This window comes from Thermobia domestica, chromosome 7, assembly GCF_964235325.1.
Source record: "Thermobia domestica chromosome 7, izTheDome1.hap1.1, whole genome shotgun sequence".
Lineage (NCBI taxonomy): Eukaryota > Metazoa > Arthropoda > Insecta > Zygentoma > Lepismatidae > Thermobia > Thermobia domestica.
Window position 1 is genome coordinate 288,318,984 of NC_137460.1, and position 12,791 is coordinate 288,331,774.

Consider the following 12,791-nt stretch of genomic DNA (forward strand, 5'->3'; position numbering starts at 1 on the left):
GGTGAGCGGGGGTAGAGCTACTATCCTGATGTCAGAACGTTGCCACACTCAGTACGCATCCAGTTGTGGTAGTGTGAGGACTCTGACGCTCTTACTGTGTTTTCTGTGAAATCCCGCCTCTTGTAAGGTACGTTCTGCGATTAGGCTTTTGTTGGCAGAGGTATTATGAAACACTGAAAAAGTTAAGGCATGCGATTCAAAACAAGCGCCAGGGAAAGTTATCGAGGTGTTTCTTCACGACAACGCACGTCCACATACGGCCAAGCGTACCCGAGAGCTCTGGGAGGTATTCGATTACCCACCATACAGCCCGAATTTGTAGCCAAGCGACTACTACCTCTTCCCAACGATGAACATACGGCTCGCTACACAACGCTTTGATACTGACGCTGAATTTAATGCCGGTGTAAGCCAGTGATTGAAATCGCATACAACAATTTCAACCGCGACGGTATTTAAAAACTTGTGCCACGGTATGATAAATGCCTTAATTTGCATGGCGATTATGTGGAAAAATAGATTAAGAGTGTAGCTTTTAAGTGTATATAATACAATTTGGTTATTCATTCTATTACTTTTTTTATTATTTCAAAACGTGCTACTTTCTGGAGTCCTCGTAATAATTACAATAATAATAATAATAGTGTTGCAAATAAAAAAACGTTCGTATTTTTTCAGAAATGTACGTTTTTTTAGAAAAAAAACATTGCCTCTCGTTTTTTTTCAAGTAGTCATTTGTAACTCATCTTACGTCTATTTAAGTATGAAATATTTTTATGTAGGTGTAATTACAGTAAAATGCAACATAAACGCTAGATACTGATACGCTACAAATATTTTACAGTTTATTAGAATACCATACCTACTAACAATTCGGGTTTCACCAGTTTTCATCAATATCAACTAAGAAATAAAAGTAGAAATGAAATTTTGTTTTTTCGTGAAAGCAGGCCTTTAATAAGTACGAAAATAAAGTCACGAACAGCATAAAATTCAAATAACTTGTCTAAAGGTAAAAATACTAATTTGTCTACTAGTATTTTTCTAAATATCATATATAAATAATTTGTCGACTAGATATATACGATATGCAGAGCCGGCTCTACCATATATGCAACACGTGCATTTGCATGCTGCGGCAAGTTTGGAAGGTCCGGCAAAATCTGTCATAAGTATATTATTTAAATTAAATATTTCTTGTTGGAATCAGACTTCATGATGATAGAAGTTACATTTACTAAGCTGACCTTCTATTTGAATACTACATTCATAAATTATGTTTAAGTCGCATTAGTTTAAGATCACATGGACAATGCTACAGCAAATGATCAAATAAATCCGAGCACAAATTGCTTGATTGTTGTCAAATGCAAGAACTCAATTTTCGAATAGTAGCGAACATCTGTTCCATTTAGTTAGTTATCACAGTTTTGATATAACAACTAGTCTTTTTTTGTCATAAACAAGTTCCTTATCATTGAAGATAGAAACAAGTTTAAAAAATGCTAACAGATGTAGAAGGAAAATCAAGAAATAAAGATAAAAGAGCTAGATTGCACTGGAATTGCAATGAGATTGAAGTTCGATATTCAATTCTATAAGAAGGATTACCATATTTTCTCTGCAGGTGTGTTTGCTTTATCTTTCATTAACATAATAGATTAATATTTAAATAAATAAACGAGATTGTATTTTTAGTAGGTATTTAAGCCTTTCTGAGTGCGACTGCACTTACCCTCCCCTTCGTTGTTCATGCTGGAGTAGCATACTTAAAATCATGACAACATTTGTTCTTTCTGGAGAAAGGGGGAGGCGGCAAATTATGCCATTGCACGGGGCGACAAATTGACTAGGACCGGCCCTGATGATATGTATATAAAATACATGAATATAGGGTGACACAATTTGAAGTAATGCAGGGTGTTTCAAAATTAATATCAGGGTTTTGAAATTTTGTAGTATCTATTACAATTAACTTACAATTATATACTAAATATTATCAAATGAAAGAGCAACTCAAACAGTTTTGTACGCACGCATGCACATGCATTGTTTCCTCTGTCTGCCGTTAGAAAGAGCAAGTAGCAAAGATGGAGACTAGAGAGCAATAAAGACTGAATCTGTAATTACAGTGCAAATGTCTGTGTGAAGAATATTAAGGAAACGTTTGCAACTAATCCTTATCGTTTGCAGTTGCTACAGGTCTAAAGCCTACAGAGTACGGTTTACGTGCAAATTTCGCAAGTGAAATATTGCTGCATAACAATGAAGATTTTCTGGATCGTGTCGGCTTCAGTGATAAATCGATGTGAACACTCAAAATGTTCGCATCTGGCTGTCAGCAAATCCTCAAGTGATGGTACAGTTGAAACGAAACTCCCCTAAATTGAATGTGTTTTGTGCCATATGGCGGAAAGTTTATGGGCCTTTCTCCCCTATCAACTAGATGTGTGCCGTGTAACGAATGAATCTCACATCGAACACTTGTAGTAAAGACTGTTTGAGTTGCTCTTTTACTTGATGTATTGTTTATAATTGTACGCAAAATGTACTACGTGATAAGTATGTGATTTAAATAATGTATGTGATAAGTACTACGAAGACTTGAAACTCCGATATTCATTTTGAAACACCCTGCATTTCTCACCAACAGTGTTGGAACTGAGAGAGAAAATTTTTTTTCATAAAATTATTGTTTACAACAACGATATTATTATTAGTCGAGACTATAACTACTACAACAGACTATAACTACTACAATATATAATTTTTTTTTCGAAGGCCCTGTTTTTTTTTTTTTTTAAAAAAAAAGTTTTTTTTGAAGGCCCTGGGTCCACTAATGTAGTCTCTCAGAATTCTCGAGAACCATGATAGCGATCACGAATAATTTCTGTTGCTATGGTAACTATGCATAACGTCAAATGTTAGGCTGCTTATTATTTAAATAGGCTGTCGTAGAGATAAGCAAGAAAAAAAATACAGAAATAAAATCCAATAAAAAAATGGAACTTAAGCATAATTTTGTTTTATATTCTATTAGAATCAGGTTGATGACATCTAATGACGGAATAATTACCTCATTTTTAGATGTACTTACGGCATCAGCTTGTTGTACTTACTTATTTAGGATAGACTGATCTGCTATGTTAAATTGAATTTTTTTTTCTTTCTTGGGCACTTCATTTAGTTTGAAACTTTGTTTTGTAATTCTCCCAACAAAAGATGTGTGTCACAAATTAACTTTAAGGTGTTGAAGGTGTTGTTTGGTAGATTTTTTTTTTTTTTTTTTTGTTGTTGTTGTTGTTGTAGTGCATGCATGTTCATTTGTATATAGTTCATGTTTTCATTATATCATCATTTTTCGGGTTTGTGACTGAGTTGAGAAATTCAACGTTATGCCAATGTAGAGTGATACCTCATATATGCCACTACTTCCTTCAATAATGAGGTTTAAAGGGAATATAAATGGTGGAACACAATAGAGGATATATAATCGCTCGTATAAACCCACATTTTAATACAGATAGCTCAATTGTTAATTGCGTTTTCATGAGGAGTCATGAAATAAAATCTTGTTGGAGGAGGAGAATTACAATGTACCTTTTTTTTTTATATTATAATGTGCCATGTTTTATTTTACGCTTAGAGAATTCTAGATCAGTCTGGAATAGCATCAAAGTTCGTTTCATGTGATACTGCAATGAGGTACTTATGAAAACAAACATGAACCTGTATAATTTCATTTCACTGTCAAAAGAATACAGATTTTTTAAAAAAAGAAATCGTATAAATATGTTGTTGAGTATTACATATATATATATATATATATATATATATATATATTTCTTCTTTTTCAATCAGATGATATCATTTGATGTAAGCTATATTGTTAATCATTTCAAGTCTTTTTTTTTTTTTTGGTATGATGTTACCTGAAAATAATAAACGAAATCGCTGATATAAAATGGAACTATCTAATTTAGCCTTATAAACAAATTAAATCAAATATTATGGTAGTCTAGCGTAAGTAATCAAGTAACGTTTTATAAATTCTTACAAGCGGTTACTGTCTTAGGAAAGACTCTGGAAGACGAGTCAGAATTAGTGATGGGCAGTGGGAATATTCCCGGTGAGAAGGAATTTAAAACTGGGAATATTCCCGGGTTTTTTCCCTGGGAGGAATAAATTCCCGGGAAGGAATCTATTTCCATTTCTTTATTTTATCTTCCAAATTATAAGAACCATATGACTAGTTACTTTATTTTAATATATTATGATTTACTTCTAGGTTTTAAAGAAATTTGAGGTTAAAAAATTTAAAATTATTTGACTGTACTTTATATAACTACTAATATGATTTTTTAAGTTTCATTTCCATTTGCACGAAAAAGTAAGGTAATTGTTTAGAATTGGGGGGCCAAAACTAGCAAAAAGTAGGATGATTTACGGAAGAAATGAGTTGATAGTGATGTTCAAGTAGTCAAGAAGGTATCGAACACATTTTTTTTAGGGCAGTACGGGATTTATTTATACAAAACGGAAAGGTAAGTGGAAGTGATTTATATGAGAAAAGAAAGTGAATTGTTGGTAACGAAGATAGAAAACAACGTGCCATGCGGGGCTCTAACCCGCCTTCATTCGCTAACGCTCGCTCTGCAATGCTGTCTGAATTTAATGTTGGTAAGGTAATTTAACGTAAGAAACCATAAAACAACCGCATCGGAATAGAATATTGCAAAAAAGGAGGTGCAAAACTGGATGCCAATGCTAAAGAACAGCCAAAATTAGCAAAGTACTAATTTACAAATGACGAAAAGGAACCATTTTGTAAAGTAATTTAGAATTGTGTAGAAATAGAGATGAAGTACTACAGTGAAACCTCCCTTAACGGACACCTCTATAATACGGACAGAGTTTTTTGTCCCGGCAAATTTATATGTTCTCTTATGGAACGAAACCCTCCCTTTAACTGACACTCTCAGATACGGACGCGGACAGTCCTCTTTTTCCTCCAAAACTTTCAATAACCTCTTCATAACGGACAGGAATTATTCTCGGTTGCGCAATATATTACAGTAGACAGAAAAGTCTTTTCCCCACAAGTGTATCTGTCATGAGTCTAGACCTGATGAACCATCAAACAGAACAGCTTCAAGCTGAACTTGAAATTATTCTTTGTTTATACCCGCAATAAACTGCTTTCTGATGGAAATCCTAGAAAGCCTTCAATAAGTAATAACACTCATGCAGGTCACTCGTAAGGCCAAGAATTCTACGCGAAAGATATTCCCTTCCCTAACAAATTTAGCCCTTTTTCATCTGGGCCTTGCATCTTTCCCGACAATTTCTTAAATAACAAAATAATGTTTGTTTTACAGTAACATTTTCAACGAGCAATGTTTCCTCTCTTACTTTTTTTTTTTTTTTTTTTTTTAAGTAAAATTTTTCTTTTACTTATGACACTGGAATAAGTCTGGGTTTAAGGTTTTCCCGCTTTTTTTAAACTTTCATTAAGAGGATATTCTTTGTGATTGGAACTGGGTCAATAAACATATGCACTTCCAATAACTTGCCTATTCATCCAGAGAACGAATATATTAACACATTCCCCAGTAATAATATTATTTAAGAAATGAATTTTCCTTCATCCCTCCCAGTAATTCAAATGCGTACTAAATAGAATAGGCTATCTTCATATTGAATTTTACGTATCTACGCTCATACATAATGCAGTTACTGTATATTACTGCACACATTTACCATTGTGAAAAATTAAATTTCTGTAATCTCTCTGTAATAGACGCCTCTCAATAGCGGACAAAAATTCATGTCCCATTAGTGTCCGTTATTCAGAGGTTTCACTGTATTAATAAACCCTGAACCACCATTAGTAATAGACGTCGGTCTGTCTCCTCTCTCTGACTAGAATTTCTGAAGAAGAACTCGGACTTCTTTTACATATGAATTAACGTATGGAATTTCGAAAACTAGGTAGAATGAAAGGTCGTGTATGGCAATCTTACGTGCTAAAATATAAAGATAAGTAAGTATCTTGCAAATTTTGTGAACATAAATATGTTTGCGCAAATGTTGATAAATTGGTGAGACATGTATCTTCTAGCATTAACCCAACCTATTTGGTTTATAACATTTATAAATTTAATGTGTTTATAATATCATTAATAGAGTCAAGTAGAGCAAACCCACTTATATATAAATTTAAACTGTTACTATATAATTTACTATATAATTTTTCATATTTAATTGATAGAACATATTGTAAATAAATATACATTTATGCGTAGGCCTACTCTCTAAACATAATAAAGTGTTAATAAAGTAACATAGTACCGTTCAGAATATACATTTTAAAGAATACTCTGTGGACAACAGTAATCATATGCTATGATATAAAAACTAATTCAACTTTGAAATCATAATATAGTAATAGAATGCAATTTCCTTTCTGATTGAACATAAATTCCCGGATAAATTCCCATTCTGGGAATCTTCCCGGGAATATTCTCGAGAAATATCTTCCCGGGAATTTACCCATCACTAGTCAGAATGCGTTGAATATAAACCGAAAAAAAAAAAGTTTTCTAAACAAAACCGTAGTTTACAAAAAGTGGACACATCAGCTAGAAAAACATTGAACTTAAGTGGCACGGAAAATTAAGCCGTTACAAAAAAATTGATGATCCAATCCAGTATTTACCTGGTAGGTTTTTTTTTCTTTTTTTTTTTTAAATCTTTTTTATGGCGTGAAAGTAAGCGTTACCAAATTGGCAATACCATCCAGGATTTTGATTTGTTTTCGAGATTTTTCTCATTTCTGGAAAAGATCTGTTACATGGACTTGAATAGAATTCTTTGCTTCATCTTTCTTACTTTAAGCGATTCTCTAGTACATTGGAAACATGCATCTCATATGCCACGAAAACAATTTTTAAGCAAAAAACATGGAACACCATGTGCTAGGGTACGATAGTTAGGTTAGGTTGTATACTATGCAGAAATAGTATGCCAGAGGAAAATAATATCTAATACAGTCCTCTTTCACATGTAACCACTTATTTTAACCATAATATAGCACTCGTAATGGTTTCACACGAGTAACTCTATAGTCGTAAACATAAACATAGTATACAGAAATAGTCCGCCGCCAGAAATTCAGTTATAGCTATAGAGAAAGTTTAAGTACATCACATTTTGCAAAAGTACTGATGAAATTAAACGCACTGCATACAAAGACATCATCTTAAAATCAACATGATAATAATTACTTATAAATACGTGAAGTTAAGTTAGATTAGGGCAGGATAGGTCTGATTTCTTTTACTTACTTAGTACATAGATTTGACCGGGAAGAACTTACCGTAACTAAACCTGTAATAATAAGTTGTCCAATAGGTAAGGTATATAGGAAGATGGGGATGGGTATATAGGAAGATGCTTTCACTAACATCACTTACGCGCACATTCCGTTCTTACTTCTTACGGACGTACCTAGCCCAAGGCTCATTAGCTTCGAACTGTTCTGACTCGGTTACATAGCATTTGTGCACTTTAATGGCCACCTAATGCAAAATGTGAAACAGTTGTAAAACAATTAATCCCAAACGTCTCCTTTAACTTGATCTATGCTATGTGGGCTTGATTTCTATGTATGCTATCATGTCACCTAGCGCAAATTGTCTGGAGGACAATAACAAGCTAATGAACGAAACATAGAAAATCACAAGAAAGAAAGAAAGAAAAAAAAGGCGGCTTCGGAAGCTGTGAAAAGGGAATTCGATTCAATTATTTCCGCAAAAATACTGTTGTACACTTCCTGGAACAACTATCTGAAATGTACAATAAAATCAAATGAAAACATTCTGCAGCTCGTGCTTTTAAGGTAAGATTTGACTATGTGCATGATATTCCACAATTATCTGCCTACTGTTAGTGGAAAAAGGGTAATAGTATACATGAGAACTCCCTGATCTGAGTTTCTTCTGTGTTCTATTACCATTTCTACATGAAATACCATAAATTTTCTACGTAGTGCAATAGTAAAAAGTATCCATGTGCACAAGACATGCGACATGCGTTAACCCCCCCCCCCCCACACACACACACATAGTCATAGATAAAGTACAAGGGCACTACAAATGCAGATATAAAGTACAGGTACGTTCTTTTTTATTTTCTTATCTGTCGATAAGTAAATAAAAGTCGCTTTGTTACCCCCTTTGTAAATTCGTACATACTCAATGAATAATCCCTAAAAGTATGAGCGTCCTGCTCCTTCGGGAACTGATGCAGCTTCATGTATACTATAGCCGGAAAAAGTACTGATACACCTAAATAAATTACCTATAAGTTTTTAAATCCATAGAATTTTTTAATGAATATGACCAAACTAGTTTTTGTTCCATTTTGTTGGTGAATGTATACTTTTTGCGCTAATTGTATATGGCTTGGTGTAATTATCTTTAGACAATATGCAAGAAAGGACGAAACACAGAAGAGTCTCCATTCAACCACCCTACTATGGGGACAAAAAGGACTCCAACCACCCACACTTTATTTCCTTATGCTAATTTCACAAGTGGAAGTACCAATGACACAAAAATATAAGAGGTTTCGTTCAAATGTACGAAATATAGGAGTATACAGGAAGTTTACAGACTCAAATATATAGGAAAAAAATAGGCATTGGAAACCCTGCAAAGAGGAGGATCGAATGATGTGCGTAAACTTGACATGCGCGGATAAGGAGAAAATTGGTAAGTGTGTTCTGAAATTTTTTCAGCAACCTTAATGTGTGCTGGTTTGCTTTGGCATAGGAAATAATTCTTGAAAAACCGTAATTGTTTCAGTAATTCCTATCATATTGCCCCCTATGAAATTTATGGGGGGTGACATGAAAGATTTCATTGGATGCAGATAAAATTCAAGGGGACCACCACAAGTAACTGCTTAAAAATTACAATGCTTTTTATGATTCCTATATAAATACGGAAACGGGATATAGGGCATAAAAATTACTGTGCAAAAACACAGACTAATGTGCTACGTGACCAGCAAAACAAATAGAATCTACCGAGTCAGAGCAGGGCGAAGTTCATGGGACCGTTTGTAGCGCGCCAGCAACGGTGAGTATACGCGTAAACGAGGATTGTGAAAAATAGTGGGGGTAAAATTTACAATGCACGCTCCAGCTGCGCATTAATAAGTAGAACCGCTTTAAAGCGTATTGTAGAGTAAAGTAATGCAGGGTTAAGTAGAGTAGGGTACGATCGGGTTAGTTTAGTGCCAGGGAAGTTTGAATTCAGATCATCAAAATTGACATCGTCTCTCCACAAGAATACCAACTGGAGCGGGCTTTGTAAGGTTAACCCGAAATGGGTTTTGGCAATGATAGAAGTTCTAACACAACTTGTCATGGTTTCGTACTAGTAACACTCTAGGCTACTTGTAAACATAAAATACAGCTTCTGCAGTAATACACGATCGGTGAAAAATAGCATCAAAATACAGTCTTCTTTCATATGTAACAATCTTACACTTAACGGCCTACAATACAGCTGTGTTTCTTTGTACTCACTAGTGTCGCCTGTAAAATTTGGTACGGCACTACTCGAGCTGACGGTTCAACCAAATTTTGACATTTCTTACGTTTTCAGGTGAGGTTGGAGCTTTGTATTTGTTTTAGCAGAGCATGCACTACATGAGGAGCTCTATTACTACTTGCAGACTGATTCAAAGGACACATTATAAATACAATGATGACGTATGGCATAAAAACTAATGAATAAAACACGAACAAACTCGTACTAGGTCGATACTGCAAAACACGAACGTTATCTAACCGAGTCAAGAGTAGAAGCGCAGCAGAGGGGCCCAAGCGACAGGGTGCGTTCGTAAAGAGAAGGTATGTCAGCGACATGGGACATACGCATAAACAAGGATAATGGAAGAGCACACATACACTACTTTCATTCAGTATGCTATTCACTGACAGTAATGTCTTATATTCACACTCTCATTCCTTCACGAAAAATTTTTCACATAGTATTTTACATTCAAATTTTCTATTTTGTAGAACCGTCTGTTAAGTGAACCCTTAGTTTGTTGTCCTTGCATACAGAGTATTCAATTTTACCTGCAAATTGTCCAAAATGCGACGTGCCAAGAGTATACCAGCACCACTTATTGCATAAAATCACAATGAAAGCCTACCATATCTGTCATGCTTTATCCACCAGGTCTTCAAAAATTTAAGCCCTAGGTAACAAACACCACTCGGCTGTTATTAAGCGCATTGCACAGCATAAAGTACTAGAAGTAAATAATGGAAATAGCACCTCCCACGCTGTGTCATGGAACTGGTGGTATGATCTATGGTGCTTGAATGAGTAGCAATTGATAAAAGTTGAAAGATTTTGGTATATTTATTAGACATTAGAATGTCTGCAACATCTATCGAACATGGTGAAAAAAACCCGAAGGTCATTTCCAGAAGTTATATCGACCATGACTTTGATAATGTAGCGGTCATGCAGGTTTACTTTTGGCGTACCATTCGAAATAATAGTTGAAAAATTATAATTCTTTCACTAATGTATTTCTTATTATCTCGTAATGTCTGATTGCACTGGTCGACATGAAAATCTCACTTGGCAAAAAACAATTCAAGGAGATACCAAAAGTAACTGTTGAAAAGTCACAATTCTTTATCTATTTGCTTTTAAATACAACTTCCGGACGTATGGCATAAGAACCAGTGAGAAAACACAAACCAACATGTGCTAGGTGGCTATTAAAGAGCACGAATACCTAACCGAGTGAGGGCAGGGGAAAGCTAGCATTCCCGCGGTTAGGTGCGTCCAAAGGGAGTAGGCGCGTCAGCGATGCTGGGTATACGCATAAGCAAGAACACTGAAAAGTAATTGGTTTTGCCAAAGATATGAGTTTCAATAACGGTAATAGCATACATGAGAACGTCGTGATCTGCGTTACTTCTGTGTTCTATTACCACTTCTACATGAAATACCATAAATTTTCTACGTAGTGCAATAGTAAGAAGTATCCATGTGCACAAGACATGCTATATGCGTTAAATTCCCCCCCCTTTACACACACAAGTACAAGGGCACTACACATGCAGATATGAAGTACAGGTACGTTCTGTTTTATTTTCGTATCAGTCGATAAGTGGCAAGTCTTTACTTTGGACAAGGCAGTGACAATAAGCAATTAATCTGAACCAGTTCCTGCAATTATATTTACAGTTCCCAAGAAGGAAAGACATAAAACAACGTGCCCTGCGGGGCTCTAACCCGCCTTCACTCGCTGACGCTCGCTTGGCAATAATATGTACTGACAGTATATCACTGCCTTGCCCAAAGTAAAGAGTTACCCGATAAGTAAATCAAAGTCGCTTTGTTACCCCCTTGGTAAGCTCGTAGATACTCAATGAATAATCCCTTAAAGTATGAGCGTCCAGCTCCTTCGGAAATTGACGCGGCTTTACATATACTATATCCGGCATACCCTATATCCCAGTCCTCTTTCATATGCACTCATTCATTTTATGCATCGTAAAGCACTTGTAATGATTTTACATTAGTAACTCTACACTTGTAAACCTAAAATACAGGTGTATTACTTTGTATAAAATTCAGTCGCCTGCAGAAATGTGTTCCTTATCAAGATGTCATACAAAGTATTAAATTTTACCTGTAAACCTTCAAAATGTGATGCAGCAAAACTCACCAGAACCGTTATATACAAAGAACCTCCACCTGTTTTCGCAGATTTAAGTTCAGAAGACAGCAATGAAGAAACAGATTCTGGTGTTACATAATTTGGTTGACCAACCAGGGACCAACCGAATTGCCTGATTTCGAATAAATTAATCCATTGATCAAACTATCTTATGTTTACCTTACAAGGATTTCTCTTAAGACACTCACTAAGATGAAAGCCACAATCAGAGTAAGAAATGTCAAAGTTGGGAAAAGATCACAATCGGGCATTAGGGAAGTTCAGACGGGGAAAGAGGGCTGAAGGCCTAGTTGGATAGGGCAAAAGTTAGAGAAAAGCGAGAAGGGTAAAATGAGGGGGGAAATGTAAACAGAGGGTGTCAGTTTAGTGTAGATGTGAAGGAAGTAGTACTCAACTCTTCCTCACTGAGCACATATGGGCCAGACGGCCACTGTCGGAAACCTCTTTTGGAATTGGAACTTTACAGTGTGCACCAGTGATACTAGGTCCTAGTCAAAAGTTCCCTCAGAAATGCTCAAAAATTCCCTTTCTAGGTAAAATTTCCCTAATTTTCGTATAGCTAGTTAGCTACAAATATACCACATTGACTTGATCCCTAGTCTTCCGTTGCAAGCGCTGCTATCGGCTGAAGAAATTCCACTCGCTTTCTCTCGCTTAACAACAGCTGAACCCTTATTGGCTCAACGCGTGGGTGTGTGAGGATGTGAGCTTTAGTTCGCATTTTTGCCACGGCTCAAGACATTTTGGCAGCACAATAGATATACCATTGTTTAATTGGCCGCCATGTGCATAATTCTGATGCACAAATAGTGGGGTACAAAATATCCCGAAATATGGCTTGGCGGCTAACGTGTTAAAGAGAGCATTATTGCGAATCTATGGATTATTATACTGTGCTCATATCTGCACAACATACATTTGTGCTTTTGAATTTCTGTTATTACTTCTGTTAATACTAGTTGAAACAGCTCGAACGAGCTCTTCTGGTGATCTCAGCAATTTTGAGCATGCCT

General features: G+C 35.5%; 1 protein-coding gene across 10 annotated transcripts in view; it reads right to left on the reverse strand.

The window, feature by feature from the left end:
- The window catches only part of LOC145691011 (uncharacterized), an 84,012-nt gene extending 71,541 nt beyond the window's left edge, over window positions 1-12,471 (reverse strand). For 2 of the 10 annotated variants that reach the window (XM_081766520.1, XM_081766511.1), the window contains exon 1: window positions 11,767-12,267. The gene's annotated coding sequence lies outside the window, so the exon portion shown is untranslated. Of the gene's footprint in view, window positions 1-7,378; window positions 8,084-10,153; window positions 11,393-11,730; window positions 12,315-12,357 lie in introns of those variants that run through there. The other 8 variants (XM_081766518.1, XM_081766515.1, XM_081766514.1 and 5 more) reach the window with 8 other exon arrangements.
- Window positions 12,472-12,791: the final 320 nt, after the last annotated feature.